The 12,813-nt window shown below is 55.0% G+C and overlaps 1 protein-coding gene across 6 annotated transcripts in view; it reads right to left on the bottom strand.

The window, feature by feature from the left end:
* The window catches only part of CMKLR1 (chemerin chemokine-like receptor 1), a 51,783-nt gene that overhangs the window by 13,846 nt on the left and 25,124 nt on the right, over nt 1-12,813 (bottom strand). The gene's annotated exons all lie outside the window — the stretch shown is intronic.

Genomic DNA, 12,813 nt, shown 5'->3' with positions numbered 1-12,813 from the left:
AGAAGCCCTGCCTCCAGGGCTGCCTGCCTCCAACATACTAATAATCTCCAAACCCATCAAGGGATTGCCATCTACAACGTACAAGAAACTCCTTCCTTCAAAGCCGAAAAGAGAGCAATCCCAACAGAACATGGGGAAATGATACGAGCAGGTAATTTATAAGAGGGAAACCTCCAAACGTCATTGGCATATGACAGATTTATGCTCAAAGACATGCAGAGGAGAACCACAGCCAGATAACGCTTGGCGCCTACTAGACTGTGGTAAGAATACAAAGCTGGTGTGGCTGCCCCTCGGGCTGGCAGGGTGGGGACACAAGCTCTCATGCCACACCGCGGGTAGCCGTGAACCCCTGTGTACCTTCCAACCCTGGAAGGCACCGAGCACCAGAACGCTCATGTGCAGTGTTTGCAGGGGCATGTCTTAGCTTTGGCTCTCCAGAAGCAAACCTCAAATGAGGATCCCTACAAAAGTGATTTATCGAGGAAATGTTCCAGGAAAAATCGGTAAGGGAGTGGAGAAATGGGATCGGGAAGGGAGGAGGCCGGGCAAGGGTGAAGAAGGCGCCCTTGGCCTTGCTTGTGCTCAGTGAACAATGGAGGTCACGGTCCAGGAGGCTGAGTATTTGTATTCCTTTGCCCTGCCCATGAATTCCCAGGCACTCCCAGCCCCTGAGGTTGGTCCTCCAACAAAGAGCTGAAGGTGCTGGCTGTCAGGGGCAAGAGACCCCTGGGAGATTGTGTGTACTCAAACAGTCAAGGTTCCAGAGGATCGGGGGGTGGGGGATGGCACACAGATGTGTCTACTGATGGCAGAAAGCTGGGGACCCCTGAACGTCCACTGCAGGAGAGGGGACAGTGAATGCTATACAGCCGGTAGGAGCAACAGATCATCCAGTGTACACACAGCAGCAGCATCCAGAGCATCTTAAAACCACCTAACCATAATAGCACTTAAGTGCACTGAAAACACGCACGCAAAAAAGCAGCAATGCACACAAAGCAGTAACAAACATTTTGCAAGAACACCACCAAATAACAAGATACACACTGAATGGATTATCATGGCCCCATGGGAGCAGTGGTGGGAGGGAGAAGGATAGAAAACGAGGCTAAGAGGAAACGAGCACCAAGAAGAAAGAGAGGTCAAGTGTGGGGGCTTCCGGAGGAGGCTGGGGATGCGAATGAGGATGGATGCAGGGATACCATTGTGTCAGCTCTCTTTCGTCTCCTGAGGTCTGGAAAAACCCAGAGAAAACAAACAGACACCCCAGATCCCTGGCTGGGGTTCATGCTTGGGCAGTGCCCAGCCCACGCCTATGTCCCTGAATCCCCGATGGAGCCACGCTCGGCCGACCGAGGGCCAAGCAGGCAGCCTGGGCCCTGCCCCGGGCCCTTCAGTGCTCCGCCTGGCAGCCTCCTCAGACTGGGAATGGACTTGGATGAGCCAGTGGAAGCCCTGGCCCAGCTGAAGCTGGCTCTGTGGCACCCAAGGCCTCGTACCTCCTTAGTGAGCCCAGCCCAGCCCCTGCTCAGGACGGATGGGGGCTCCAGTTCATATCTGGTTCCTCCTGCGGCAAAGCACAAAAACCTCAGGCAGATGTCATTGGCTTCGTTTTTATTAGACAAACATGTATCTGGCCCTCATTACATTCTAGGCACTGTTCTAGGCACTGGCACGAAGAGGAAGCCGAGGCCCAGAGAGGGTAAGTAATGTGCCCAAGGTCACATAGCTAGCTCAGGTAAGCAAGGAAGGTCAAATGAGTCATTGTAGGTGTCATGGAGGCAGGTAGCTGTCATGTTGGGCTTCAAACTCAGCCTGCCACACTGCCAAACCCACTCTCTCCTTGTTTACCACCTCGCCTCCCCAGAATATTCTGGAATTCTCTGGTCTTTGCTCCAGTGGAACCTCCCAAAACCCCCATGAGATCAGTCTGGCAGGGTTCATGGTGTGGATTTTACAGACGGGGCAAGATGAGGTTCCAGGTCCCCAGTGATTTCTTTGCCAGCCCCCCTCCCCATGCCCACCCCCAGCCCCGCCTCTAGGTAATGGCCCAAAAGGGAATGTATCCTGATCCCAGGCGCTGCAGGGAAACACCTTTTGGAGATGGAGACTCATTCACACATCCAGCCCGCAAGCCTGTGCGGAACCTGCTGCTCCTGGGCCCTGGCTTGGAGGCACCACATCGCCCTGTGCCCACCTGGGCCTGCCCTGACCACCACAAGGGTGGCTGTCACCAACCCTGCTTTCTCAAGGGGACGGCTGAGGCCAGAGGGGGTGCGGGTGGGGTCACTTGCCGGAGGTCACACATCTGGTTAGTAGCAGGGCAGAGATTTGAATCTGGGCATCCGAGTCCAAGCCCCACCTTCTCCAGCTGCTGCCCACTGGCCTGCAGCCCCACGGGCTCCGGGGACAGCAGGGCTGAGAGGCATCTGGGCCGCAGCTGTGTGCCCCCTGCCTCCCCTTGGCACCCTAAGTCTGCGAAGATCTCAGCTCCCTTTCTCTGTCGAGGTCTCTCTCTGCTCCTTGTTTTTTCATCTCTTCATCCTTGTCTGTGCCTGTGTTTCTGTGTCTCACTCTCCAGCCCTCCTAGTCTTCTGTCTCCCTGCCCGCCCCCCCACCCCATTCCCGTCTCTTCCTCCCCTCGGAGAGGCTCAGCGGCCCCTCATCTGCCCTCACTCACCTCTGTGCCCACCTGCCCACGGCCGCCAGCAGCCCCTTCCCCTCCCAGCCCGGCACCTCTCGGGTCTCGGCAGGCCTGCCACTCGCCCTCTGGCCACAGGCCCAGCGCAGGGGCCTTATCAGGGCCCGTGGGTGTGGGAGCCCATCAGAGAAACTGGAAGCGCTTCCCTTGGTGTTTGGCCGCAGCGGCCTCCCCCACGGCCCACCCTGACAGTCCAGATGGGCAGCCCAGGTGGGAGGCCTCTCCTCCCACCCCCTCCAACCTCGGAAAGAGGCTGCCTCTCCCCCAGAGGGCAGCCCGGTGCATGGCTGCACAGACTGAGGTCCAGACCGAGGCAGTGACCCTGCCTCCGCCACAGAGGAGAGGGGGCTCTCCTGCAGGTAGTGGGTCCCCAGAGCCTAGAACCCTGCCTGGCCGTCACGTGCCTCATGCCTCACCCCTCTGTGGCCTCACTGTGGAGATCTGCAAATGGAGGCTCACTCAGAGGGATGAAGTGGCCAAGCCAGGCTCACACGGCCTTTAAGCCTTAGCCTAGGGTGTGAACCAAGGACTCTCTGACCCCCAAATCTTGGCTATTTCTACTTGCCCAGGACCACAGCCTCGACCCGCAGCTGAAATGTAATGCAAACCTTCTGGATACCTTTCTTCCTTCCCAAATGGCCCTCCTCAGCAGCATCCCCGCCTCCCCCCACAGCCAGCCTCTGGAGGGTCTGGCGTCTGTCTGCTACAGAATTCCCTGCCTGCTCTCACCTACCATTCCCTGCCCTTCAGGGCAGAGAGCAGGGCCTCTGGGCCCCAACAGATTGCTCCCCCCACAGATCGCTCCAAGAGACACCTTAGGGGTTACAATCCCTGGATCCCCAGCTCTGAGGGACTCAGGAACCTCAAAACCACACTGCACCGCAGATCTTCTAGCCGCAGGCTGGCCGCCAGCCCTGGGACAGAATTAGCTCTGTGTCGGGAGAGAGTTTCCTCCCTGGTCCCACGCCCACACGAAGAAGCTCACGCTGAGTCACTGCAGTGAAGCTGGAAAGTGCTTGGCTGCCTAACAGCCTGTCCCATTTTCTTTTGGTTTTGGATGGGGCCCTGGTTGAGCTTAGGATTCTGTAGGAGCAGGCCAAAGCAAGGAGCGTCCAGCCCTGGACCTGGACAACTCCCTTTGCTCAGAGACCAGAAACCTCCAACAGCGGAGGCACAGAAGCAGGGGACCCCCAAGAGTATCCCTTCTCCTGCCTGGTATCTGCCCCCCCCCCCCCCGATTACATCACAGCTCCTTCCTCCCCAGCATGCTCTGTCTGTTGTCCAGGTCCATCCCCCGGTGCTCTGTGTCCTACAGATCCCCCCTGACATCACAAAGCTCTTTGCCCTCTGACTTCTAGTTGGGCTTGATCAAGGAGAGTCCAGCTGGGAGAAGAGGGCAGGAAGAGACGGAGGTCAGGCTACCCAACCCCCCCGCCCCTGCAGGGTCTCCTGGGTCAGCTGCAGCTATACGACCTGGATGGAAGTACAGATCTCTCCTCTGGCCCCCAGCCTGGGGCAGCAAGGTCCCCTTGCAGGGCTGGACCTTGGCCTCTGCACGTCCCTTAGACTGCACCCATCTCCCCCCATCCTGAGCCCTCCGTGCCTAGGCTGTCATGTCTCCTGTTTGAGCTGGGAGCTATCTGTTTCCTGCTATGACCCTAACCAGGCTCTCTGCCACCCCACATCTGTCAGATCCTACCCATTTTGCCCCTAGACAGCTCCTAAATCTGCCCATGACTTCTGCCCACCAGATGCTGTCCTCACCGGACCGTGAAGTGTGGCCACTGCCTAACCAGCCTCTTGTTTCCATTGTGATTTCATGTTCCACTTGGTAGCCAGAGAGATCTCTTCAAAACTCAAACCACAGGGCAACAGTCTCTGCTTAAGAGCTCTCCTTAAAAGCAGTCCCTAAGGCCCCTGCCTCCCTGGGGACTGAGGCTCGGCTGGCCCCCCACCCCAGATGAGAACCTGACTTGGCATCAGGTTCTGGGACCTAGTGAGAGCACAGACACTTCCTTGCAAACCCAGCCCCACTATTTTCTTGCAGACCCAGCGGTCATGCCCCCAGCAAAAGGGTTTGGGTGGACGTCTCTCCTTCCCTGCTGAGAAGCCACTCTGGCCCCATTGGTGGGTCCAATGTACAAATAGTGTGGTTCCTCCAATTATTCAGCTTGTGTCCAAAGCCACCAGGCAGATAGCCTGTGCCTCTTTCCATAAACACTGCCCCAGACCCTGGAGGGGGCCTGTAAACAAAGTCCCGCCCTGCTTATATCCCCCTAGACTCCGGGGCCCAACACCCGACCCGCCTAATCCCCTGAAGTCTGCCTTGAGTCCACTCACGTAAGCAATCCCTGAGCTGTGTACACAGCTCATCTGGAAGGCAGCAGGCAGTGGGGTGTTAACATGAGCTGCTCAGGACGTGGTCTGAGAGGTCTGTCAATGGTGGTCGCCCTCTTCACAGGCCAGGCACCAGCCCGTGACATGTGCTTGGGGTCCTGCTCACAGCGTGGGCTTGGAGCCTAGACCCCGAGGGGCTGCTGGGTGCTCCCCAGGAAGTCATCGTCCCAGCCCCCCAGCCCTGCCCCAAGTCCAGGCCAGCACAGCCCACTGTCAGCCCCGAGGACCAGGCTGCACCTGATACTGCCCCCAAGCATGGCTTCACCCCTGCCACCTGCAGACACTTGGGCGCTGGCAGCCAAAGGAACTTTCTCCGTCAGCAGGACCCCCCTCCTGCTGTGGGAGAGAAAAGCAAGCAAGCCAAGCACCAGGCTCCTGTTTCTGGAGCCATTGTTTCCAGCCCCTTGGCTCTGCTCCCTCCTTCTTTCCTCTGCTGCTGCACTGATGAATGAGAACCAAACCTTACCAGACCCTAGAAACTCAGAGCAGAGCCCCAGGGTGGGTATCTGAGACCCAATGGACCATCCTGGAAAGGAGCTCTGGAGCCCAGGAGGTCAGGATTAAATAGGGTTAATAATAATCATCTTAATAACTATGTCTTACTGAGTCCTACTATGCATGCCAGGATGCCAAGAAGCACTTTATGTACATCCCATGGGATGGTGGTCACTATTATGGCCATCTTAGAGTTGAAGAAGCAGAGGCCCAGCAAGAGTGCGTCTTACTCAAGGTCACGGGGCTACTGGGAGGCAGAGGTCTTCACACTTTCACAGGCTCTATGTGGCAGATGTCCTTAGATAAATCCCTGACCCTTTGGGGCCCTTAGCTTCCCCATCTGTAGAAGAAGGAGGTTGGAGTTGACGGTATCAAAGGCTCCCTTCCAGCTTTAAAAAAATGCCATAGTTGAATGAGTCATGTGTCTGTCTATTGCCAGCCTCGTGCCAATAAAAAAGAAGTATGGCTCAGCTCCATGCTGTGAGACCCTGAGCAAATTACTTTGCGTCTCTAAGGAGCCATGGTTGAGCTCTGTGCTCAGCACGGAGACTGCTCAAGACTCTCTCTCTCCCTCTCTGTCCCTCCCCACTTCTCTCCCCTCCCCCCACCGCCGAAATAAATACATAAATAAACCTTTAAAAAAATAATAATGCCTTCCTTTCAGAAAATCAGGGAGTCTGGATAAAGTGATCTCTTGGGACCCCTTACAGTTCTAAGATTTCTGGATCAGGGGTTAAAGTTTGATTTAGAAACCTCCGCTTCTTCACCCCTTGAGCAAGTCTGGGGTCCTTGTCGACTGTGACAAGGTTGTCTCGGCTTATTTCCCCACTCCAGGCTACCCATCGGCTAGGCCACCAGCTTCAAAGGCCCTTCCTAGTCAAGCAACCAGGAACAGATTCTCCTTTCCAAGGCTCAGTGTTCCTGTTTATAAAATGGGGGTGATATGACCTCACCTCCTAGAGTTCTCATGAGCATGTCATGAAGCAATGATGTGGGTGGACACAGTGGCCCCTGCAACAGCAGGTACTCAGCAAACATTTGTAGAGAAAAGTCAGATGGTGACTTCTCTGGGAGAACCAGCAGCATCCCTGCCCCCCCACCACACCTCCACTCCCGGTGAGGAGAAAGCTGGGCTGAATCCAGCTAGCAGATTCTGAACCAAAGCAAAGAGCTGCGCTTCCAGAAACCAACGGAACTCAAAGACGAGCCTGGAATGTGTCTGGAGGCAGAGGAAGGATGGGAGCCAGGCCGCAGCCAGCGGTTCCTCCGAGCCTCCTCCTCCCAGACCAGACACTGCCCTGGCCGGACGACGACGTGTGGCCACTGCCGTGCCTGCCCGGGGCTCGGCCCCATCTCCCTTCCCGCATGCCCACATCCTCTGCAAGAGCTTCGGCAACGCATTCCTCCACTTGGAGAAATCCCTCAGCTGAACCCAAATGTTGTTCTGCTCCGTCTACACAGAGCCGCACGGCATAACCAGGAGACGGCCCCGGCTGGGAGAGCTCAGCCCCATTCTCCACGGCTCTGACCTTCCGCTTCTGTTTCTAGGACATGGAGGTTGTTCAATGGGCTGAGAAGATGTAGGAGAACAACCGATGGGATGCACCTCGCACAACGGCCAGCCCCTCGCAGGGTCTCACACGATGCCGATTCCCCCCAATTCCCACTTGACAGATGGGAAAACCGAAATTCAAACAAGTTTTGTGATCTTTCCCCCCCAGTCTATCCCCACAAGTGAGCAATGGGTAGAACCTGGCTTCTCTCCTGGTTTCCTCCTGGAGCCTGGTTCCGCAGCACTTAGAGCTAGGACTGAATCCCAGCCCTGGCCCTTGCAGGCCGCGTGCCCTGGCGTAGGCTACTTCACCCCTCCAAGCCTCAGGCTCCTCATCCCTAGCATCTGGCCCCAGGAGCTGTGAGCCTTCAATGAAATAAGGCTGGCCAAGCCCTGGGCAGAGTGCCCGTCACAATCACAAGGACTTAGGAAATTTATAGACATGGTATGGCTGGGAAATTAATTCTCACTGCCCCCTCACAGAGCTGCTGTTTGAGGGTCCAGGGAGAAGTTGGCAGGGCATGGGCCGTCTCAGAACAGGGTCCGACGTCAGGGAGTGTTGGCTGCAGTGTTGGAACCCCGAGCCCCATTCCAGCCTTCTCTTGTCCTGTGTGCTTGTCTCCTGAGCAGCACTGAGGCTCCCGGCACATCTGGCCAAGGACAGCCCTGCCCTGGCCTCTCCCTGGCCGCCCAACAGCCCCGCTCACTCCAGGCCACCTTGTTTCCGAGACTTCCTCTGCCTCCGGCCTGGAACCTTCTCCTCTGTGGCCTTGTCACAGGAGGAAGTGTGCTCAGCGTGAGCCTGGAGTTCCAGGAGTGCGGTTTGGCACCTTTGCCTGGGAGAGGTCAGAAAACAGAGGCCTTGTTGGAGGGTGAGGGAGGGGGGCTGGGGCCTCTCCCAGACAGGCTGACTCAAACCCTCCGGGAGGCTGAGAAGCTTCCGGCAAGATGGCCTTGACATTGGGCTAATGGAAAGCTCTGAAGGCCAAGGATTCTTCCCTCCAGTTCTCTGATCCTCCTGTCTCCCTTGCTCTATCCTTCCAAGAAATATTTATTAAACATCTATTAGGCTCCAGGCCTGGATCTGGGTACTGGGGAGATAGCACTTCCCTCGAGATGCTGGCATTCTCAAGGAGGGGTGGGTAATGGAAACATAAATAAATGGTGATGAAGTAGGCAAACACCCCTGGAGCCAGACCGCCTGGGTTTGGGTCCCTGCTCTGCCACTCACCAGCTATGTGGCCTTGGGCAAGTCACCACACCTCTCTGTGCTTCAGCTTCCCCATCTGAAAAATAGCAGTGATAGTAGCTCCTCCCTCACAGGGTTGTTCTAAGGATCAAATAGGTTTACACTGGTAATGTTTTAGAAGCAGGCTTGGTTCATTGGAAGCATTATGTAAATGCCAGGGGAAAAAGTGATCACAATAGCTGGTGGTGATATGGGCTACAGATAAAAGAGAAAGAGGAACAGGCATAGAGATGGGAGAAAAGGTATTATTTTAGGTTGCATGCTCAGAGAAGGTCTCTCTGAGAAGGGGACCTTTGAAAAGAAACCTGAGTATAGGAAGAGGGAGACATGTGACTTCAGTCGTGAAGGCAGTACAAGCAGCAAATGCAAAGGCCCTGTGGCAGGAGCACATTCCACAGGTTCAGGAAACAGCACAGACCTGCGCATTCAAACATCTATTCAAAAGGCTGCCAGTGAACACTTTCTAAGTGCCATACTCCCTGCTAGAAACTCTGGGTATGAGATGGCCCAGTCTCCGCCATCATGTAGGGAAGGTGGGCACAGGGGCATGGTTGATGTTCCTCAGAGCACCTAAAGTCCAGACTTCCAGTGAATTGGCCATATTGGCCTGCATTATGGACAGGATAGGGTTCTCTACAGTCTCCACCCCTCCCTATTATGCCCTTGACTTTGCGGCAATGAGTCAGCTGCAGTTCACCACAGAGCTTGCCTTGGGTCCTGCTGGTGTAGAAATAAGAGCGATCTGGTGTGAAAGATGGGCCAAGTCATTCTCACTTTCAGCTATAGTGGGAGAGTGCCGATCCCTTTGCAGAAGTGACAACATAGTCCCATTGTTACGCATCATGTCCCCTTCCTGGCCCTGTTGGTGGCCAAATTTGTGACCCTGACTCCGTACATAGCAAAGGGAAGTTGGTCAGGGAAATCAGGGGAAGCTTCTTGGTGGAGGTGACATTTGGGCTGAGCCTTCAAAAGTACAGAGCCTATACTAAGTGGAGTTGTGGAGGGAGGAGGCATCCCTGCAAAGAGAACTGTGTGCAAAGGCACAGAGGCTTGATCAAGTGTGGTGAGAGTGTGTGGAGTGGGATGGCAAGAAACAAGGCCATAAGAAGAAGACCCCTGCAGGGTGCCAACTTTACCCTGGGGGCAATAGGGAGCTAAGGATGGTTTCAGAGCAGAGGTGTGTCCATCTTTCTGAAATAACCCCAGTTCAAACTCATATGGCTGATATGGGGGCTGTGCTGGAGGAGGGGAGACTGGAGACAGGAAACCAGCAAGGGGCCCTGGAAACTGGGTGAGGATCCTCCTGCTGGTTCCAGGTCCACTGAGAAGTAGCAGTCTTTGGAGGCTCTAGGAATTGGGGCCCCTTAGAGAGCTGGGGAATCTGGTAATCTCTCCATTTTCTCGAGGATATTGTCCTCAGCCCACATGGACAATTTTGCCTCAAAAGCTGTTTCCATGGCAACTGCCAATGCTCTAAGAAAGGTCTTAGATAAGCAGACATGGGGGGACCAGAGATACCCAGCTGAGGCTTCATGAGAGATGCCAGGTCACAGAGAAGGCCCACACCGGCCAGTCCCAGGGTCCCTGAAGACATAGACAAAATCTGGTCACCATGACAATGCTGATTCCTCATCCCTGGATCTCATTGACCTGAGGCCTTTTAACTTGAGAGTTGGGGGAGAGAGAGAGAGGAAATGCCAAGGGGCAGCCAGAACCAGCGACTTATGAAATATGCACATCTTAGGACAGGTGTGAGCCAGGTGGATCTGAAGACCCCCCAGGAGATGAGCACAGATGCAGAGGAAGGAGCTGTCTCTGGGTCTGTTTTTGGATTCCAGAAAGGCATCTTCCAACTCCCAAGTCTGGTAAACCCTGCTGTGATGCCTTGAATTCTATCATAAGTGTTCTACCTTCTATCCCCTTCCGCCAATTAATTGTGGTAAAAGTAGTAATGATGATAATGAGTGGCATGAACAGAATGTACCCCCTCTCCTCCAGTTCATATATTGGAGCCTCATCCCTAATGTGAGGTCATGAGAAAGTGGGGCTTCGGGGAAGTGATTAGGTCTTGAGGGTGGAGCCCCATGAATGGGATGAGTGCTTTCATAAGAAATCCCACAGAGAGATCCCCAGCTCCAATGTCTGAAGACCTGGTAAGAAGACAGCATCTATGAACCAGGTAGCAGGCCCTCACCAGCCACCACATCTGCCAGCACACTGATCTTGGACTTCCCAGCCTCCAGAACTGTGAGAAATCGATTTCTGTTGTTTATAAGCCACCCAGTTTATATTTTTGTTATGGCCACCAAGATAGGCTACAGCAATGACTAACATTCACCGGAAGTTTACAATGCACCAGACATTGTTCTAATACTTCAACTCACTAGCTCATGTAATCTAGACAGTAACAGCAGGGTATTACTGCTCTCATTTTAAGATGAAGAAGCTGAGGCACAGAGAGGTCAAACAACCTGCCTGAGGCCACAGAGTTAGGAAGGGGCAGAATGAGGATTTGGGATGTGGGCATCCAGTCTATTCCTCCTTCCAAAACCCATGCTTGCTTGTGAAGCATGCAGAGCTTAGCCCAGTGCATGGCCCAGAGTAGGGGACCGGCAGTGTCTGTTCCCTTCCTCCTTCCTGGTGTATGATCCCAGAAAGGAATCCAAATATAAATCAAAATTGTGCACTCACTCCCCTAACAGCAGAAATGTTGGCCTTCTCTCCAGAAGTGCTCTTCCTGGTAGCCTTCGGCAAACCCCAAGCTTTTGATGAGCAGCCTCTGGAATCGGACACTTTCTGGAGTTCCACTTGCTTCCAGGCAGGGCCCATTCATGTGTTCCTCTGGGAGTGGCCTGAACATCTCTTCTTTGTGGAAAGCCACTCCTCCCTGCCCCTCATCAGGCTGCGGAGCTGGGAAGGAGATGACCCCGCCCCCTGCTCTAAGCCTGGCCAATGAGAACACTCCATTCCCCTAGCCACCAATGATTGCTTCAGGAATTGGGCACAGGGCCTAATGTGGGCCAATGAGAGCTTTCCCTGGGACTCTTGCCACCATACGAGCAGATTCTGACAGGGAAGGACACCAACACAAAAGAAAACAGGCCTCAAAAATCGAGAGAGACCCAGCATGCCTGAAACCCTTGCTGGACAGAGGAGTTCCCCCAACCAATGAATTTCCTTTACTGCTTTAGCCAGTCTGAGTTGGGATTCTGTCCCTGGCAACCAAGCGAACCCTGCCTCACATGCAGCTATCCCAGCTCTGATATCCCAAAGTTGAGGGGGGACCTCACCTGCAACAGTGCCCTGGCCCTTCAAAATGGCAGGCAGCAGCTTGAGAGCGAGACCGAGGGCCTCACAGACTCGCCTGCCTGACCCTACAGTGTCCACTGCTGCAGGAAGGGGGCATCCTTAGGTGCAACAAACTCTCCAGGGAAGTCAGGAATGCCCAGGGAACCCCCACATCAGAGACCGCTTCTTCACTTGGCAAGCAAGACCAGGCCCTGAGCTGGGTGTCTGATGTGCACATGAACTAGACACCATCCCCACCCTTGCGGGGAGGCAGGCGGAGCAGTCGTGCAAATAGATGCATCGATCAGAGCTGACATTTACTGAGGGCAGAGGCTGTGGTCTGTTTTGGTCACTGATGCATCCGCAACCCCTTAAATTGTGTGACCCATGGTGGGTGCTCCAAAGGATTCACTAAATAAATTTGAGAGCTTCAGATGTGTGTGGCATTTACATGTCACTAGCTCAGACACCACAGTCAGTCTTGGGAGGTTAGAACTACTATTAGCCCCATTTACAGATGAAGCAGGAGAAGCTCAGTGAGGTTCCTCCCAGAGGCTGCCCAGCCCGGAAGCAAGCTGCAGAAGTGCGATTTGAATGGGGCTGTTTGGACTATATGGGGGCTGTGGCCAGTATCTGTATGGGATGTGGCAGGAGCAGGGAAGTGGAAGGGAGCAGTTGCAGCCCAGGGGAACATCCTGGAGGGAAGGCAGGGAGGGAGGACACAGTGAGAGCCAGCAGGTCCGTCTGCAGGGAGTGCTATGTGTTCATGAGGTTCCGGGGGGGGGGGGATGCTGGGGACGTTGGGGGAGGCAGCACAGAACAGGGGGCCGAGTGGAGACAAGCCACAAAGAGAGGAAGGCCCTTGACTGTGAGCACCAGTATCTGCTCACCTTGACCAGCCTGCATAATATCAGCACCCGAGGGTCACTGACTCAGGACAGGGCTGCAGGGCCAAGGGTCAGAGGGGGCTACTGCAGGGTCGGGGGTCAGGGGGAGCTCAGAGCCCAAGTCCTTCCAAACCTGCCTGCTCCCTTGTGCACCAGGAGCCCAGTGCCCCCTAGCATGGTGTTCCCGACCTCTGGGCCCTTCCCCAGGAGGCTCCTTCTGCCTGGGGTGCCCCTGTCTCTT

The sequence above is a fragment of the Canis lupus genome, chromosome 26 (assembly GCF_011100685.1).
Source record: "Canis lupus familiaris isolate Mischka breed German Shepherd chromosome 26, alternate assembly UU_Cfam_GSD_1.0, whole genome shotgun sequence".
Lineage (NCBI taxonomy): Eukaryota > Metazoa > Chordata > Mammalia > Carnivora > Canidae > Canis > Canis lupus.
This window is presented reverse-complemented; position numbering and strand designations above follow the sequence as displayed.